Source organism: Ranitomeya variabilis, chromosome 4 (assembly GCF_051348905.1).
Source record: "Ranitomeya variabilis isolate aRanVar5 chromosome 4, aRanVar5.hap1, whole genome shotgun sequence".
NCBI classification, from domain to species: domain Eukaryota; kingdom Metazoa; phylum Chordata; class Amphibia; order Anura; family Dendrobatidae; genus Ranitomeya; species Ranitomeya variabilis.
In genome coordinates, this window is record NC_135235.1 from 398,923,163 (window position 1) to 398,942,217 (window position 19,055).

Genomic DNA, 19,055 nt, shown 5'->3' on the forward strand with positions numbered 1-19,055 from the left:
GTACAAGCCAGAAGTCAAAGCCGGTTGGGGAACGATGTATCAGAGACGGGCAGCAAGAGGCGGAGTTCAGAGATCAGACCGAGTCATACACTGTAAGGAAAACCACCAGACGAACACTAAGTCAGGGATAGGGAATGGGTCTCACACAAATACGGGAAGTCAGAGGCACAAGGATCACCAGGATATATAGGTCAGCTGCTGTAGCCTGGAAGCATGAACTATCACTGACGCTGGCCAGCAGACTGCAAAGGACTGAAAAAGCCCAGTCTGTTCCAAAACGAGGCAGAAAGGGTTAACCCTTGTATGACCAGTGCAGAGAGAGAACAGCAGAAAACAAACTCCGGACTGGATCATAACAGTGGCAATTTTACCGGGCTGTTAAGATTTTGTTTCACTCAGGCTAATGAAAGGGGCCTCTCGGCTTGTCAGGGTTGTGGGCAAGTGTGATGCCACATCAGTCACTGTCTCGGTCACCTCCTCTCACTCCCTGTGCTTTCCTGGTCCCCTATGGACAGGGGGTGTCTGTAAATCTGTAGCAAGCTGACCTGTGCCCCCCAGGGGATGCAGAACATCACATTGGTACAAGTGGGTAGATGTTACTATGTAATATTGACGTCAGGCGAGGTGCAGATCCTTCACTCTCACCTTTCTGGTGGCTCACCGGGATTAGAGCAACTGCAAGTTTGGGGCTTCCAGTGCCAACTACCCCGACCAGTGACACCCCATTTTTGGTGGGCTCCCAAAAAGAGGAGGTAAAAACAAGCTTAGGAAGCTGACAGTCCATTGAGGCACATTGCCAGGTGACCAGAGGGTCCTAACCCGGCTTCTCCAAATGTATCCACGGGGTTCAATGATGGTCAATGGAGCAGATCTGTATTTTTCCAGCTAGGGCTGTCGTCCTTAAACTGGCATCTTGTAGAATATCAAATCTGTAATCCTCTTGATGGAGCTGTTCTGTAGAGTCTCCCTTGAAGCAGAGGCAGATTCCCCTTTTAAAGTTCACAGCTCTTTTTAGGCATTTTTTTCACAGGATTGAGGAAAGTTGGCAGCTAATCTCTCATTGTTCGAATGTTCATAGTTTTATCCTTCAATTTGTGCACGTCAACAAACTGCATGACCTGGTACAATCGACAAATACAAATTAAATGTTCAAGTATCCTCATACTTGCAAGTCCCTACACTAAATAGAAAAAATGGCCCACAAAAGGCCAAAATCAAGAAAAATCACAGTAAAAAAAAAACGGCCTTACCAGCTCAAGTTGGTGAAGCTGTTTTTTTAATTAGTTTTTTTTTCTTGAAACCAGCAACAGAATTATTTCCAGATTACCATTTAAAAAATTTTTTTTACAATTTTATGACTGAGACAACCCTCTTATTTGGCAAAATTGCCTGCAGGCATAATGTAAAAAAAGATGTTGATCACACTGACAACCCCTTACTAATAAACCCAGGGTGCAGCACAAAATAAAAAAAATTCTACACTTTTTTCATGTAATCTGTATCAAAAGGCACCCATGTCAAGCAAAACAGGTTTGGGGCAAAAAAAAAAATAGTATTAATTGCATAATACACATTGCAAAAGAGGGGGTGAAGAAAAACCTTTACATCAATTTTTATTTTAGCAAATTAAAACAAATAAGCAGATTACAAGTCACATAGAGGCTTCTGGACAGAGATGCAGGGAAAACACTAGCCGAATTCAAGTATAATAATCCACAGGGTACTATATCAGTGATTCTAGCACAAATCCTACTGTGCTAAAGGGTTACATTTCCCTGATAAACTTCAAAAGAAAGACTTGGGTAGAGATTGTACACTTAACATGTAGGAGGCGATGCAGTTTCCCCGCTGCCCCAACTCACGTTTCGTTATCTCATTAGCTATTCATCAGAAAGTGGGTGATGAAGATCTAATAAAACTGTAGCACTTTAGGACTTGTGCTAGAATCACTTATTTGGGACCTTTTTTGATTAATATTGCTTGTATTCTCTAGTGTTTTTTTCCTGCATCACCATCGAGCAGTCTCTGTTGACTAGTTACCGATTTACTTGTTTGTTTTAATCTGTGGGCTTTTCTTCACCCTTTCTTTTGCAATGTTCTTCATTACTTTCTTCATATACTGGAGGAATTCCTCCATTTTCAGTGTTGTGTCCCCGTTGGTCACCTGATAATATCGCATGGCCATCGATTGGCTGCAGCCTTTACTACGTCACAAAAGACTGTTCTTCCACTCATAGATGTGAAGGCTGTATCTGATCAATGGTCGCTGCTGTCATGCGAGATTTTTTTTTTTGTCAGGTGACCAGCAGGAGATATATATAATTTGTTTTAAAATAATTTCAGAACTTTAACCCCCTTTATCCCATATGACGTACTATCCCATCGAGGAGACCTAGGACTTAATTCCCAGTGACGGGATAGTACGTCATAGGCGATGGGCCACGCTCACGAGAGGAACATGGCCGATTGCCGCCAAGTGTCAGCTGATTATTACAGCTGATATCCGGCACTATGTGCCAGGAGTGGTCACGGACCACTCCTGGCACATTAACCCCAGGCACACTGCGATCAAAGATGATCGCAGCGTTCCGGCGGCACAGGGAAGCATAGCGCAGGGAGGGGGCTCCCTGCGTGCTTCCCTGAAACCCTCGGAGCAACGCGATGTGATCGCGTTGCTCCGAGGGTCTCCTACCTCCTCCTCCCTGCAGGCCCGGATCCAAAATGGCTGCGTGGGGGCCTTCCGGGTCCTGCAGGGAGGTGGCTTGCAAGCGCCTGCTCAGAGCAGGCGCCAGCAAGCGTCGCTGCAGTGTGTCAGATCGCTGATCTGACACAGTGCACTGCAAAGTGTCAGATCAGCGATCTGTCAATATAATATGATGCCCCCCCGGGGGCAATGTAAATATATATATATATATATAATTTTTTTTTTATTTTTTCTTTTACATGTGTACAAAAAAAATTCCTAAATGAAGAAAAAAAATTATTTTTTTCCAATTCACTTTAAATGAAAAAAACCCCAAAAGTACACATTTAGTATTGCCGCGTCCATAACGATCCGACCTATAAAACTGTCCCACTAGTTAACCCCTTCAGTGAACACCATAAAAAAAGGCAAAAAACGACGCTTTTTTATCATGCCTCCAAACAAAAAGTGGCATAACATGCGATCAAAAAGACAGATATAAATAAACATGGTACCGCTGAAAACGTCATCTTGTCCCGCATACAGCATCATCAGCGAAAGAATAAAAAAGTTATAGTCCTCAGAATAAAGCGATGCAAAAATAATTATTTTTTATATAAAATAGTTTTTATCGTATAAAAGCGCCAAAACATAAAAAAATATAAATGGGGTATTGCTGTAATTGTACTGACCCGAAGAATAAAACTGCTTTATCAATTTTACCAAACGTGGAACGGTATAAACGCCCCCCAAAAGAAATTCATGAATAGCTAGTTTTTGTTCATTCTGCCTCACAAAAATTGGAATAAAAAGCGATCAAAAAATGTCACGTGCCCGAAAATTATACCAATAAAAACGTCAACTCGTCCTGCAAAAAACAAGACCTCACATGACTCTGTGGACCAAAATATGGAAAAATTATAGGTCTCAAAATGTGGAGACACAAAAACTATTTTTTGCAATAAAAAACGTCTTAGTGTGTGACTGCTCCCAATTGTTAAAGACGAGATTTTCTCTCAAATGGAAACCAACCTCAGGTAATTGCTGTTGATAGGCACCTATTCCCTTAAACCAATTTAAAGGATTCAACCAAGAGAGCCACTCAGGGAAGGGCAAATCTTCGAGTGAATTAGCTTTTCGCACTCCTTCCTTGATTAGCCTTGCTTGCTCTGTGTCATGGGTGACTCTCATAAGTCCGGAAGGATCTATATAGTGGCAGCATGCAGGTCCTACCACCTGACAGAATCCTCCCTGTGAGGCGGTGAGATGGTCAAGGACCATGGAATGCTGGTTGGTGATAACTATAAGCTGTTTAGTATATGCGGATTCAACATTAAGGGTACATTCACAAAGGACTTTTTTGCTGCATATTTTTGCTGCGTTTTTTTATGCTAATTTTCAGCTGCTTTTTACAGTACCAGCAAAGCCTATGAGATTTCAGAAATCTCATGCACACACATTGGGTTTTTGTTTGATCAGTATTTTCTGCTTTGCTGCGTTTTTTGGACATAGGGCACGTCACTTCTTTCAGCGTTTTTGCTGCGTTTTTGCAGCGTTTTTTCACCCATTGACTTGAATGGGTGATGGAAAAAACGCTGCAAAAACGCATGTAGCATTATTTGCTGCGTTTTTTGTGCAGAAAAATCAGGGCCAGCAGGAAGTGATTCCACAGCCAAGAGCTTAGGGGTGTGGTTAGTGAGGTGTGAAGAGCCATTGTGAGGTGTCCTGATTGTGATCTGTTGTGAGGGAGTTTGTGGTAGTGAAGAGTTAGGCCATGTGCACACGTTCAGTATTTTTCGCGTTTTTTTTTCGCGTTTTTTCGCTATAAAAAGGTGATAAAAACACGAAAAAAACGCTAACATATGCCTCCCATTATTTTCAGGGTATTCCGCATTTTTTGTGCAAATGTTGCATTTTTTTCCACGAAAAAATCGCATCGCGGAAAAAAAAGCAACATGTTCATTAAATTTGCAGAATTGCGGGGTTCCGCACACCTAGGAATGCATTGATCTGCTTACTTCCCGCACGGGGCTGTGCACACCATGCGGGAAGTAAGCAGATTATGTGCGGTTGGTACCCAGGGTGGAGGAGAGGAGACTCTCCTCCACAGACTGGGCATCATATAATTGGTCAAAAAAAAAGAATTAAAATAAAAAATAGTGATATACTCACCTTCGATGGCCCCCGGAGTCTTCCCACCTCTCAGGTGCATGCTGCCGCTTCGGTTCCTATAGCTGGTGTGCGGTGAAGGACCTGCGATGACGTCGCGGTCTTGTGATTGGTCGCGAGACCGGTCATGTGACCGCTCACGTGACCGCAACGTCATGGAAGGTCCTGTGCACACACCATCTATAGGACAACGGACACCGCTGAGGAGATCGGTTGTCTGCAGGTGAGTATAAGCATTTTTTTTATTATTTTTAAACATTCTATCTTTTACTATTGATGCTGCATAGGCAGCATGTATAGTAAAAAGTTGGTCACACTTGTCAAACACTGTCAGTCAGTTTTCCAAGCGATGCTACAGATCGCTTGGAAAACAAACTTTAGCATTCTGCAAGCTAATTATGCTTGCAGAATGCTAAAAAAACCGCAAAAAAAAAATGGAAAAATAAACGCAAAAAAAATATGCGGATTTCTTGCAGAAAATTTCCGGTTTTCTTCAGGAAATTTCTGCAAGGAATCCGGACGTGTGCACATACCCTTAAGGTACCTTCACACTGAACAACTTAACAATGATAACGATAGCGATCCGTGACGTTGCAGCGTCCTGGATAGCGATATCGTTGTGTTTGACACGCAGCAGCGATCTGGATCCCGCTGTGATATCGCTGGTCGGAGCTAGAAGTCCAGAACTTTATTTGGTCGTCAGATCGGTGTGTATCGTCGTGTTTGACAGCAAAAGCAACGATGCCAGCAATGTTTTACAATGGTAACCAGGGTAAATATCGGGTTACTAAGCGCAGGGCCGCGCTTAGTAACCCGATATTTACCCTGGTTACCATTGTAAAAGTAAAAAAAAAAAAACACTACATACTCACCTTCTGATGTCTGTCACGTCCCCCGGCGTCCACGCTGCTGCTCGGAGCTTCCTGCACTGAATGTGTCAGTGCCGGCCGTAAAGCAAAGCACAGCAGTGACGTCACCGCTCTGCTTTAGGGCCGGCGCTTACACAGTGCAGGGAAGCAGACGCTGGGGGACACAACAGACACCGAAATGTAAGTATGTAGCGTTTTTTTTTTTTTTTTTCATTTACACTGGTAACCAGGGTAAACATCGGGTTACTAAGCGCGGCCCTGCACTTAGTAACCCGATGTTTACCCTGGTTACCCGGGGACTTCGGCATCATTGGTCGCTGGAGAGCTGTCTGTGTGACAGCTCTCCAGCGACCACACGACGAAACCGCGACGCTGCAGCGATCGGCACCGTTGTCTATATCGCTGCAGCGTCGCTTAATGTGACAGTACCTTTAGCCATGTCTTGGTATAGGAGGATGAGCATTAATGTTTCCCAACCAATCATGGTGGTAATATTTTTTTTAAATTTGTGATATATATATATATATATAGAGAGAGAAAGAGAGGGAGATTCAAAAAAGAGGCAGCACTCCAAGGCTTGATAAAGGCTCAGATGGAGCTGAAACGTTGCCCGGCTACAGGGGCTGGCTGGCACTTTTCAGCCTGGGGGGCAATCACAAGGCAGTGGCCCTCGAGTTGCGGTGGCCCTCCTTTTCCCTGCTTACTTTTGGCCATTGCATTAAAGCAGCAGACATAACAGGCTTTAAAAACAGGCTGGTACAGAGATATGGGAACAGAACTGAGCTTGCTGCATAGATATGGGAGCAGAACCGAGCTTACTACAGAGATATGGGAGCAGAACCGAGCTTACTACAGAGATATGGGAGCAGAACCGAGCTTACTACAGAGATATTGGAGCAGAACAGAGCTTCCTATAGAGATATAGGAGCAGAACCGAGCTTACTACAGAGATATTGGAGCAGAACAGAGCTTCCTATAGAGATATAGGAGCAGAACAGAGCTTACTGCAGAGATATGGGAGCAGAACGGAGCTTACTACAGACATATGGGCGCAGAACGGAGCTTACTACAGAGCAGTATAATATAGTAAAATATATAGATGAATTAGAAATGGCGACACACGCAAACTTCATCTGCATTAGTAATACATGCACCATTACATAATTAGTTGTAGGCTGGGTTCACAAGAGTGAAGTTTACATTCTGTATACGCACCACAACCTCCAGCCTCGCGGAGGGTATCCCTCCAGTAAACCCAGCCTGACGGGGACAACCCCTTATAAATGGAAGTGTGCTCCTCTAAGCCATGCAATCACTGCCAATCCGCCAACCGTAAGTGGTGAATTTCCAGAGCTGGGAAATGGGATTTCAATATTAGAACACGTCAACTTTGGTTCCCGTCCCTCCTCAAGGAAGTAAGGCAGACAGGTGTGATAAGACTATTAGAAAAACTACTGCCACACACACGGCAGTACATACTGGCAGAAGTGTGAGGGCATTAGTGCCTGTGTATGGACATGTCAGAGGCTAGAGAGAAGAAAGCTTGGTCCCTCTTAGCTTCTGGCAATGTTTTACCTCAGCTCACATTTGGGCCATACCATTGTAAAACAGGTAGACACATTTACCCACTGACCCTACTATTCATAAGGAACTGCTGTCTACCCCTTAGTTGCCCACTGTATATAGTCAGTGTGGGGATGTGGGCTACAGAACAACACAGGGCGATGACACTGCTACCTGAAGCCTTCAGCTGCCCCACAATATGCAGGGAGTAAAACCAGTACAAAGTATGGCAGCCTCCCTGCAGAGCTGTCCAGGGCCGGACTGGGACAAAAAAGGAGCAATGCCACACAAACCCCACCAGCCCACAGACTATAAAGGTACCTTCACACTCAGCAACTTTACAACGATATCGCTAGCGATCTGTGACGTTGCAGCGTCCTGGATAGCGATCTCGTCGTGTTTGACACGCAGCAGCGATCTGGATCCTGCTGTGATATCGCTGGTCGGAGCTAGAAGTCCAGAACTTTATTTGGTCGTCAGGTCGGCGTGTATCGTCATGTTTGACATCAAAAGCAACGATGCCAGCAATGTTTTACATGGAGCTAACGACCTGTAAGAACGATAAGTGAGTCACCGTTACGTCACAGGATCGCTCCTGCATCGTTCTGGAGCTGCTGTGTTTGACGTCTCTACAGCGACCTAAACAGCGACGCTGCAGCGATCGGCTCGTTGTCTATATCGCTGCAGCGTCGCTGAGTGTGACGGTACCTTAACACTCCCCCTAGGCCCGATCAGTGAATTTTCCTATACTGTGTTGTGCCCTTCAACGCTCCTCTTAAAGGCGTTATTTGAAGAGCTATGTGTGAATGTCGCCACAGTGCCCACGATTGATCGCTTCTTTAGAGCGCCGGTTCTCGAGATCATGGGGGTCCCAGCGGTCGGACCCCAGCAACTACAAAGTTCTCGGGAAAGGGGATTACTTGGTATAATCCATTTAAATGTGTTTTCCAATATATATATATATTTTATTTTCCCATAGTATTCCTGAAAATAATAAACCAATATTAACCCTCCCAAAGACCAATGTCGCCTATCCGAGAACAGGACAGGAACAGGATTGGCAGGAGGAATGGTACTGTGCAGTGTATATATACAGGACAGGTGGAGGGTACTGTGCAGTGTATATACAGGAGGAGTGGTACTGTGCAGTGTATATATACAGGAGGAGTGGTACTGTGCAGTGTATATATACACAGGAGGAGTGGTACTGTGCAGTGTATATATACAGGACAGGAGGAATGGTACTGTGCAGTGTATATATACAGGACAGGTGGAGGGTACTGTGCAGTGTATATATACAGGACAGGTGGAGGGTACTGTGCAGTGTATATACAGGAGGAGTGGTACTGTGCAGTGTATATATACAGGAGGAGTGGTACTGTGCAGTGTATATATACAGGACAGGTGGAGTGGTACTGTGCAGTGTATATACAGGAGGAGTGGTACTGTGCAGTGTATATATACAGGACAGGAGGAGTGGTACTGTGCAGTGTATATATACAGGAGGAGTGGTACTGTGCAGTGTATATATACAGGACAGGAGGAGTGGTACTGTGCAGTGTATATATACAGGACAGGTGGAGTGGTACTGTGCAGTGTATATACAGGAGGAGTGGTACTGTGCAGTGTATATATACAGGACAGGAGGAGTGGTACTGTGCAGTGTATATATACAGGACAGGTGGAGTGGTACTGTGCAGTGTATATACAGGAGGAGTGGTACTGTGCAGTGTATATATACAGGACAGGAGGAGTGGTACTGTGCAGTGTATATATACAGGAGGAGTGGTACTGTGCAGTGTATATATACAGGACAGGAGGAATGGTACTGTGCAGTGTATATATACAGGACAGGTGGAGTGGTACTGTGCAGTGTATATACAGGAGGAGTGGTACTGTGCAGTGTATATATACAGGACAGGAGGAGTGGTACTGTGCAGTGTATATACACAGATACTTAGATTTACACCACGCAAGCAATATATATATATATATATATATATATATATATATATATATATATATATATATAACTGAGCAGCACCAAATATTTAAGGGCTTGTCCACTACTAGGACAACCCCTAAATGTTCGGCCCCGATAAATTAATAAAGCCTATACTCACCTCCTGTGCCGCGCCGTTCCCACAGTGGCTGTGATGTGGTGTTATGACATGTGATGCCCGGAACCAATCAGTGCTGGTGTCACTGTCTCAATCTTCGCACAAACTGAACATGAAGAGGACGTCCGGGATCAAGCAGCTCATCCTGCACTTGCTCTTCATGTTCAGTTTGTCTGAAGGCGGGGACAGTGACACCAGCACTGATTGGTTCCAGGCAACATGTGGCATAACACCACATAACAGCCACTGTGGGAACGGCGCGGCACGGCAGGTGAGTATAGGCTTTATTAATGTATCGGGGCCGAACATTCAGTTTAAGACGAGGTTGTCCTAGTGGGAGACAATCCCTTTAAGCAGTGGACTCTTTATTAGCCCATATTCTTGGCCATATTCTCGGAGTCCACTGCACACACACAGGGAACCGTGGAATTACCGGGGCTCTGGCCCAGGGCCGGACTGGGACTAAAATTCAGCCCTGGCATTTGAAGTTACACAGGCCCACTTGTCACATGGTGACTGTATAATATCTTTGTACACTTGTAGGCAGGGCCGGTTTTAGGCAAAGTGGGGCCCTAGGCAAAGTTTAAAATGGGTCCCCAAATGCTAACATATTGCACATCACACAGAAGCCTTTCTGTTGTATTTACGTGCGCTGAGTTCAGGCCGCTAAACGAGTTTGATCGACAATACTGAAGTTGTTCAACGCTTGTTTCCCGGCCTCTTTCCACCAGCTGAGGAATAATGATGGGACAGAACGATCACTAATAGATCACCATACAGTATCATGTTTTCAGCAGCACATCTACAGTTTACACTGGCAATGTGCTGCTGACAACAAGGCTTTTTGTTCCAGCAAAAACAATCCGAATATGCAGCATTTTACTTGTTTAGTAAAATACACCCCATAGTCCTCCATATATTATAATGTGCTCCATAGTCCTCCATATAGTATAATACACTCCCTATAGTCCTCCATATATTAAAATACACTGCTCAGTCCTCCACATAGTATAATACACTCCTCATAGTCCTCCATATAGCATAATACAATCCTCATAGTCCTCCATATAGCATAATACAATCCTCATAGTGCTCCATATAGTATAATGCACCGCCACAGTCATCCATGTAGTACAATTCACTTCCCATAGTATAATGCACCCCATAGTTCTTCATATAGTATAACGTATTCCCCATAGTCCTCGATACAGTATAATGCAGCCCACATATAGTATAATGCAGCCACCCCAGAGTATAATGCAGCCACCCCAGAGTATAATGCAGCCCCCCCACAGAGTATAATGCAGCCACCCCAGAGTATGTAACCCCCATAGAATATAATACAGCCCACCTCCCCATAATATATAATGTAGCCCCCCATAGAATATAATGCAGCCCCCCATAGTATATAACGCAGCCTCCCCCATAGATTATAATATACCCCCACAATAGTATATAACACAGCCACATAGTACATAACATGGCCTCCCCCATAGAATATAATATACTCCCCATAGTATATAGCAAAGCCCGCATATTATATAGCACAAACCGCATAGTATACAGCACAGCCTGCATACTATAGCACAGCTCGCGTAGTAGATAACACAGCCCACACAGCAGTATTCAGCACAGACCACACAGTAGTATACAGCACAGACCACACAGTAGTATACAGCACAGCCCACGTAGAAGTATACAGCACAGTCCACACAGTAGTATACAGCACAGCCCACAGAGTAATATATACAGCACAGCCCACAAAGTAATATATACAGCACAGCCCACAAAGTAATATATACAGCACAGCCCACAGAGAACTATATACAGCACAGCCCACAGAGAACTATATACAGCACAGCCCACAGAGAACTATATAAAGCACAGCCCAGAGTACTATATACAGCACAGCCCAGAGTACTATATACAGCACAGCCCAGAGAGTACTATATACAGCACAGCCCAGAGAGTACTATATACAGCACAGCCCAGAGAGTACTATATACAGCACAGCCCACAGAGTACTATATACAGCACAGCCCACAGAGTACTATATACAGCACAGCCCACAGAGTACTATACACAGCACAGCCCACAGAGTACTATATACAGCACAGCCCACAGAGTACTATATACAGCACAGCCCACAGAGTACTATATACAGCACAGCCCACAGAGAACTATATACAGCACACAGTAGTATACAGCACAGAGCACAGCCCACAGAGAACTATATACAGCACAGAGCACAGCCCACAGATAACTATATACAGCCCACAGTAGCATACAGCACAGAGCACAGCCCACAGAGAACTATATACAGCACACAGTAGTATACAGCACAGAGCACAGCCCACAGAGAACTATATACAGCCCACAGTAGTATACAGCACAGAGCACAGCCCACAGAGAACTATATACAGCACAGAGCACAGCCCACAGAGAACTATATACAGCCCACAGTAGCATACAGCACAGAGCACAGCCCACAGATAACTATATACAGCCCACAGTAGTATACAGCACAGAGCACAGCCCACAGAGAGCTATATACAGCCCACAGTAGTATACAGCACAGAGCACAGCCCACAGAGAACTATATACAGCCCACAGCAGTATACAGCACAGAGCACAGCCCACAGAGAACTGTATACAGCCCACAGCAGTATACAGCACAGAGCACAGCCCAGAGAACTATATATAGCACAGAGCACACAGTAGTATACAGCACAGAGCACAGCCCACAGAGAGCTATATACAGCCCACAGCAGTATACAGCACAGAGCACAGCCCACAGAGAACTATATACAGCCCACAGCAGTATACAGCACAGAGCACAGCCCACAGAGAACTATATACAGCCCACAGTAGTATACAGCACAGAGCACAGCCCACAGAGAACTATATACAGCCCACAGTAGTATACAGCACAGAGCACAGCCCACAGAGAACTATATACAGCCCACAGCAGTATACAGCACAGAGCACAGCCCACAGAGAGCTATATACAGCCCACAGCAGTATACAGCACAGAGCACAGCCCACAGAGAACTATATACAGCCCACAGTAGTATACAGCACAGAGCACAGCCCACAGAGAACTATATACAGCCCACAGCAGTATACAGCACAGAGCACAGCCCACAGAGAACTATATACAGCCCACAGCAGTATACAGCACAGAGCACAGCCCACAGAGAGCTATATACAGCCCACAGCAGTATACAGCACAGAGCACAGCCCACAGAGAACTATATACAGCCCACAGTAGTATACAGCACAGAGCACAGCCCACAGAGAACTATATACAGCCCACAGCAGTATACAGCACAGAGCACAGCCCACAGAGAACTATATACAGCCCACAGCAGTATACAGCACAGAGCACAGCCCACAGAGAGCTATATACAGCCCACAGCAGTATACAGCACAGAGCACAGCCCACAGAGTACTATATACAGCCCACAGTAGTATACAGCACAGAGCACAGCCCACAGAGAACTATATACAGCCCACAGTAGTATACAGCACAGAGCACAGCCCACAGAGAACTATATACAGCCCACAGCAGTATACAGCACAGAGCACAGCCCACAGAGAACTATATACAGCCCACAGCAGTATACAGCACAGCCCACAGAGAACTATATACAGCCCACAGTAGTATACAGCACAGAGCACAGCCCACAGAGAACTATATACAGCCCACAGCAGTATACAGCACAGAGCACAGCCCACAGAGAACTATATACAGCCCACAGCAGTATACAGCACAGCCCACAGAGAACTATATACAGCCCACAGTAGTATACAGCACAGAGCACAGCCCACAGAGTACTATATACAGCCCACAGTAGTATACAGCACAGAGCACAGCCCACAGATAACTATATACAGCCCACAGCAATATACAGCACAGAGCACAGCCCACAGAGAACTATATACAGCCCACATCTCTTCTCTTCCTCCCCTCACCTCCTCCGAGAATGGCCCCACAGTCCAGAAAAAAAAAAAACTCTCCTCACCTCTCCTCGTGCCCAGCGTTGCTTCCTGGTTCCTGCTCCTGTCTCAGCAGCTGCAGTCTGCCCGGGACACAGCAGGTGCGCGATGATATGACGTCATCGCGCACCCGCAGTGTCAGAGGCAGAGCGGGGAATGATGGGAGAGGAGCGTCTGCAGACGCTCTCTCCTCCATCATTGCATTCAACTGTACCGGCGTCTATACGCCGGTATAGTTGAATGCGACGGCGGGGGCGGCGGATTGAGCGGCCCACCACTGGCACCGGCCCTTCTGGCATTTGCCAGAAGTGCCCTATGGCCAGTCCGGCCCTGCTCTGGCCTGTCGCAAAATGGCAGCGCCGGACACCCACGCAGCACTGCTGGGCCCCGGAGACACCCGCAGCACCGGCCAGCAACCGCCAGGCACCCAGAGATACCCGGCAACAGCATCGGACATGCACCAGCACAAGACCCCCCCACACCATCACGTCGCTCATCAGAGCCCCCCTCATCCTGGCCTGCAGCATCACCCCACTCCTGCCTCCTCCAGCAACGACCCTGAGACCCCGCTTCACTGCACCCACTACTCCCAGTAAGCAATAAGACGCATGGATTATAAGAAGCACCACCATTTTATTAAAAAATATTTTTTTCTTATTATTTGGGGTGCGTCTTATAATCCGGAGCCTCTTATAATCCGAAAAATAAGTGGTGTGTATAATATATATATATATATATATATATATATATATATATATATATATATATATATATATATATATATATACACATATATATATACAACATAGACACGCATAATTACACACACACATACACACATAGACAGACACACATATATATATGTATATACACACAAACACATACATACATACATAGACACACACACACATATATATATATTATATATATATATATATATATATATATATATATACACACATACACACACATGTATATACACATACATACACACATACATGCACACACACATACATAGACACACACACACATATATATATACACATACATACATGCACACACACACATACATACATGCACACACACTCACTCACACATTATATAGGTGAAACTGCGACTGCGGTACGTACATTATATAGGTGATACCACTGTGTGTAATATACTGCGACCGCTATGTATAGCCCATATTGGCCAGGCGCTCTGTGTGTGTATGTGTGTATATATATATATATACACACACACACACACACACATATACACACACACACATATACACTGCGGCTGACCTATATGGGCTATACACAGCGGTCGCAGTATATTACACACAGTGGTATCACCTATATAATGTATGTACCGCAGTTTCACCTATATAATGTATATAGACTGCTGTACATACATTATATAGGTGATACTGCTACTGCGGTATATAATCGCAGTATCACTTATATATTGCATATACAACAGTCAATATACATTAGACAGGTCAAACTGCAAATGCTGCATATACATAAAAAAGTTTTCATCTTGGGTCTCATCTGAGATAGGGGAGGATGAGGAGGGTCCACTGTCCAGCCAGCATCGGAGGTGCGGAGGATGTGGAGCAGATGCAGGCCGGGGATTGGTGAGGAGAGCACTGTTCTCTGACACTGGTTCTGACCAGGGTCAGACACAGTGAGGCTCAGGCATCTCTGCGCGCGGTGGCGGCCTTTTCAAACCTTTGCACAGGCCCTGGTGCGTGCGCTCTCCTGTTTTCCCTCACTGACAAAGGCGGCAGCCATGTACGCAAGCAAGAACGAGGGCTGTGCTCATGTGGGCCGCCACGGCCTTGGTCAGCGCGTTCACCAAGAGAGCACGCACCATGGCCTGTGCAGAGGATTTAGAGGGCCGGCGGCCCATTTTGTAGCTCAGCGTGCTTAGGGGCCCCTCAGCACTCCGGGCCCCGCTGCAACCTCTGTAGTTATGCCCCTGATAGTGGTATACCATAGGCACAGGTACACAATGTTATATACACTGGATGATCAATCCTGCACCTGGCCCAGGACATACATGCACTGTATATATACAGGGCCATGTATATAGCATGTGATGTCCAGTCACCAGGTTCAGGCGTGATCACTCCAGTGCTGGGTTCTGTAGACAGTCTCTGCTCACTCTCAGTATAGGGAGATTTATTGCAGGAGACTGAACTTTCCTGCAGTCTGGTGACTCTGGAGCCGATGACCTGGCACTGACAGGGTGAAAGTTCAGTCTCCTGCAATAAATCTGTGAGCATCAGCAGAGCGGCCACTGATACTATAGGAACCGGCCCCGGACTAATCAGGAGGTGAGCAGCAGCGTCCATCCCCTCACCGCACACAGAGCTGAAGGTACTCACTGATGTGTGAGCCGGCCACATGCAGATCTCCAGCAGTTACACGCAGCAGTGTTCCCTCTTCCTCAGCAGCCGGCCGGCCGCACACAGGGGGCAGGGGGCGTGTCTGCTCCACTGTGAGGCCGCTGTCAGGACACAGAGAACACAGCGCCGGCCACCAGCAGCCCGAATCAGCTGCTTGGTGACCGGCCCGGGGGGCACATGCCCCTTTGCAACCCGGGCCCAGTCCGCGCCTGCCCGGCTATGTGGGTCGATTAAACCTTCCACATTTTTCACTGAACTAATAGAGTGCTGCCTCCTTTTTGAATCTCTGTGAATCTGGTGCAATCGCTGTACTGGTTGCCTGGGGCCTTGCACCCGAAGATAAGTAAAAGTGTTGTGCTGTTCCTTTTCTCTACACTAACTATATATATATATATTATTATTTTTTTTATTTTTTTTTCTTCAAACAACAATTGTTCCCCCTGCTTACATAGCTAATGAAAACACTATCTGACCACTTCACCCTCCTCCGATTGTTTGCAATGGTACACTTTGCGATGCTCATGTGCTGTTATGTACATGTTCATGTGTTCTGCATGTGTATGTTTGTATCTTCCTTGTCATGAATGTTGGCTTCATTTCATCTTGCACTTGTCAATTACTTTTTCATTTATTTTTGCAAGGTGGAAACAATGCTTGTAATTTGGGATGTAGCTTGCCCAAACTACAATGATCGTCAAAAAAAGGCCGATGCATATGTATATGTCACATGTATACTTTACCTGTTGCAATTGATCATGGATAATTTTCAGCAGTAGTAGTAGCTTCCTATATGGCCTTCTTAGTCGCAATGGACGCGTCCTTCTCATTCGCAATGGCTGTTCAGTCTCCATTTTCTACTCACAGTGAAATATGGGTGGTTCTACAGGAAGCAGTTATTTTTTTTTCTCTGAGGTCATTCAACTTTATTATCATGCACAAAGAGACAAAAAAAAAGCATGAAAAAAACGCACCAAAAACGGCACCAAAAAACGCATCTATAAGCAGCTGAAAATTAGCATAAAAAAAGCAGCAAAAATATGCAGCAAAAAAGTCCTGTGTGAACTTACCCTAAGAGCGTCAAACAAATATTCAGTCACATTATCAAAGATATCCCCCAATTCCTCTATCATTTGAGCATTTCTTACAGTCCCAAACATAAGTCCAAGGGGACCGGTCATTATCATTCCTGTCTTAAGATACCATGGGGTTTGCATTAGATGGCCTTTTTGTGTGGATGGCACACTCCGTTTTACTATCATATGGTTTGGGATATTACTATATGGGAAATCTCTTTCTTCCCATACCCACGTGGCTGGCTCTAATCTAGCCAAAGTACAGGCACCCTCTGCCCCTCGGGGAATCCACCTATATGCATTACTTCCACATACTATGTATATTCCCTTGGGCAACTCAAACCGATATTCACTTATGAGGGCCACTGCTATTGAGATCATGAGTGTGGTATCAGAGTAGAGACACCAGGAATCATCTAAATCAGTGGTGACTGACCTATAGTATTGTAGTGGTTGGCATTGGGGAGTAGTATTAATACTTATAGACATCTCAGCTGCCCCATCCCCATACTGGCCCTCCCTGGTTCCTTCATCTACATGGACAGCTTCTCTCTCCTTGCATAAGTTAGTGTCTCCTCCCATGAAGAAATAATTTCTTGACCAGTTGGAGATATGCAGCATCCATTCTAGACAGACACGCCTGTAACATTGGAGTTTACCCTCCTTGGGGAAAGGGACCTTGGCTGCAAAGCTAACTTTCAACTCCTGATCCGGAACCTTTCCTATATAATTCCTGTCTACTTCTCTATTTCCCCAAGTGCCATCATTATCCTTGAATTCAAACAGATTATTTGGACGCTTACTTGAAGGATCTTGGTTCCCAGTAAGATTAAATTGGAACCATGGTTGCCTAGTCCTTCCTGTGATGGGTAAAGCAGCGGCAGTTTTACTCTGCTGCTCAGAAAGATCCAAAGGCCGCATGTCCCAACACCCCCTTATGAACAGGTCCTGTTCAGATAATGGAGTTACAAAATAAGGCATAGTCTTAGCCGCTATGGGGGCATGGGAACAGATCCAACAATTTGACAATTTTCGGGCCTGAGCAATATAGTTATGATACTGGACAAATTTATTAGTCCACTGCTTTGACATATCACTATCCCATGCCTCAGGTACTTCATTACTTAGTTTACCATGCACCAGGAAAACAAGTATGGGAAGTGTGAAGGGATAGTCCTTTCCTAGTTTCATTTCTTTTAGTTCTTGTGGAATCTTTTACAGTGAGACGCGTGGATCCAGGCAGGCTTTCCTTCCAGCTTGACTGAAGTTGGTGTGGTCAGCTGGACTTGGTATGGTCCCTCAAATCGGGGGTCAAGGCTTTTTCTCAAATGCTTCCGCGTCACCACCCAGTCTCCAGGCTTGAGATCATGCGAACCTGGCAAGGAGGAGGGATCTGGAATGGAACTGAAAACACGAGTATGAATTTGCTGCAATATTTGTTGCAATGCGCCAACATAAGCTGTCATATTTGAATGAGAGACTTGCATCTGCTGAGGGAAGTACAACTCCGTTTTTGGAGATCCTCCAAAAAGAATCTCATATGGACTTAGACTAGTCTTTTTGGTTGGCATAACCCTAACTGTATATAATGCAATGGGAGGACACTCAGTCCATGGTTTACCTGTTTCTGCCATTGCTTTCTGGATTTTCATTTTTAGAGTACCATTCAACCTTTCCACCTTACTGCTACTTTGCGGATGGTACGGAGTGTGGAATGATTGCTCAATTCCTAGAGTTCGAGTGATTTCTTGACACACCTATGACGTGAAGTGACTACCTCTATCGCTTTCAATGACCTCGGGTACTCCAAATCTGCAAACTACCTCTGATCACAATTTCTTTGTGACAGTGCGTGCATTAGCACAAGAGTAGGGCTAAGCTTCTGGCCAGTTGGAAAACAAATCTATGCACACTAGCACATATTCATAGGTGCCTACCCTTGGAAGCTGTATGAAATCAATTTGTACTCGCTGAAAAGGATACAATGGTCTGGTGGTGCACTTTGGCGGCACCTTCACCGTTTTCCCTATGTTATGGCAGGCACAGATCACGCATCCCTGTATGAAGTTGGCAGCAGCATAGTGGAAACCTGGAGCGACCCAACCTGCTTTTACCTGACTTACCATTGCATCTTTGGACTGATGCGTTATGCCATGAGAGAGAGAGCACATCATGGGGAACAGT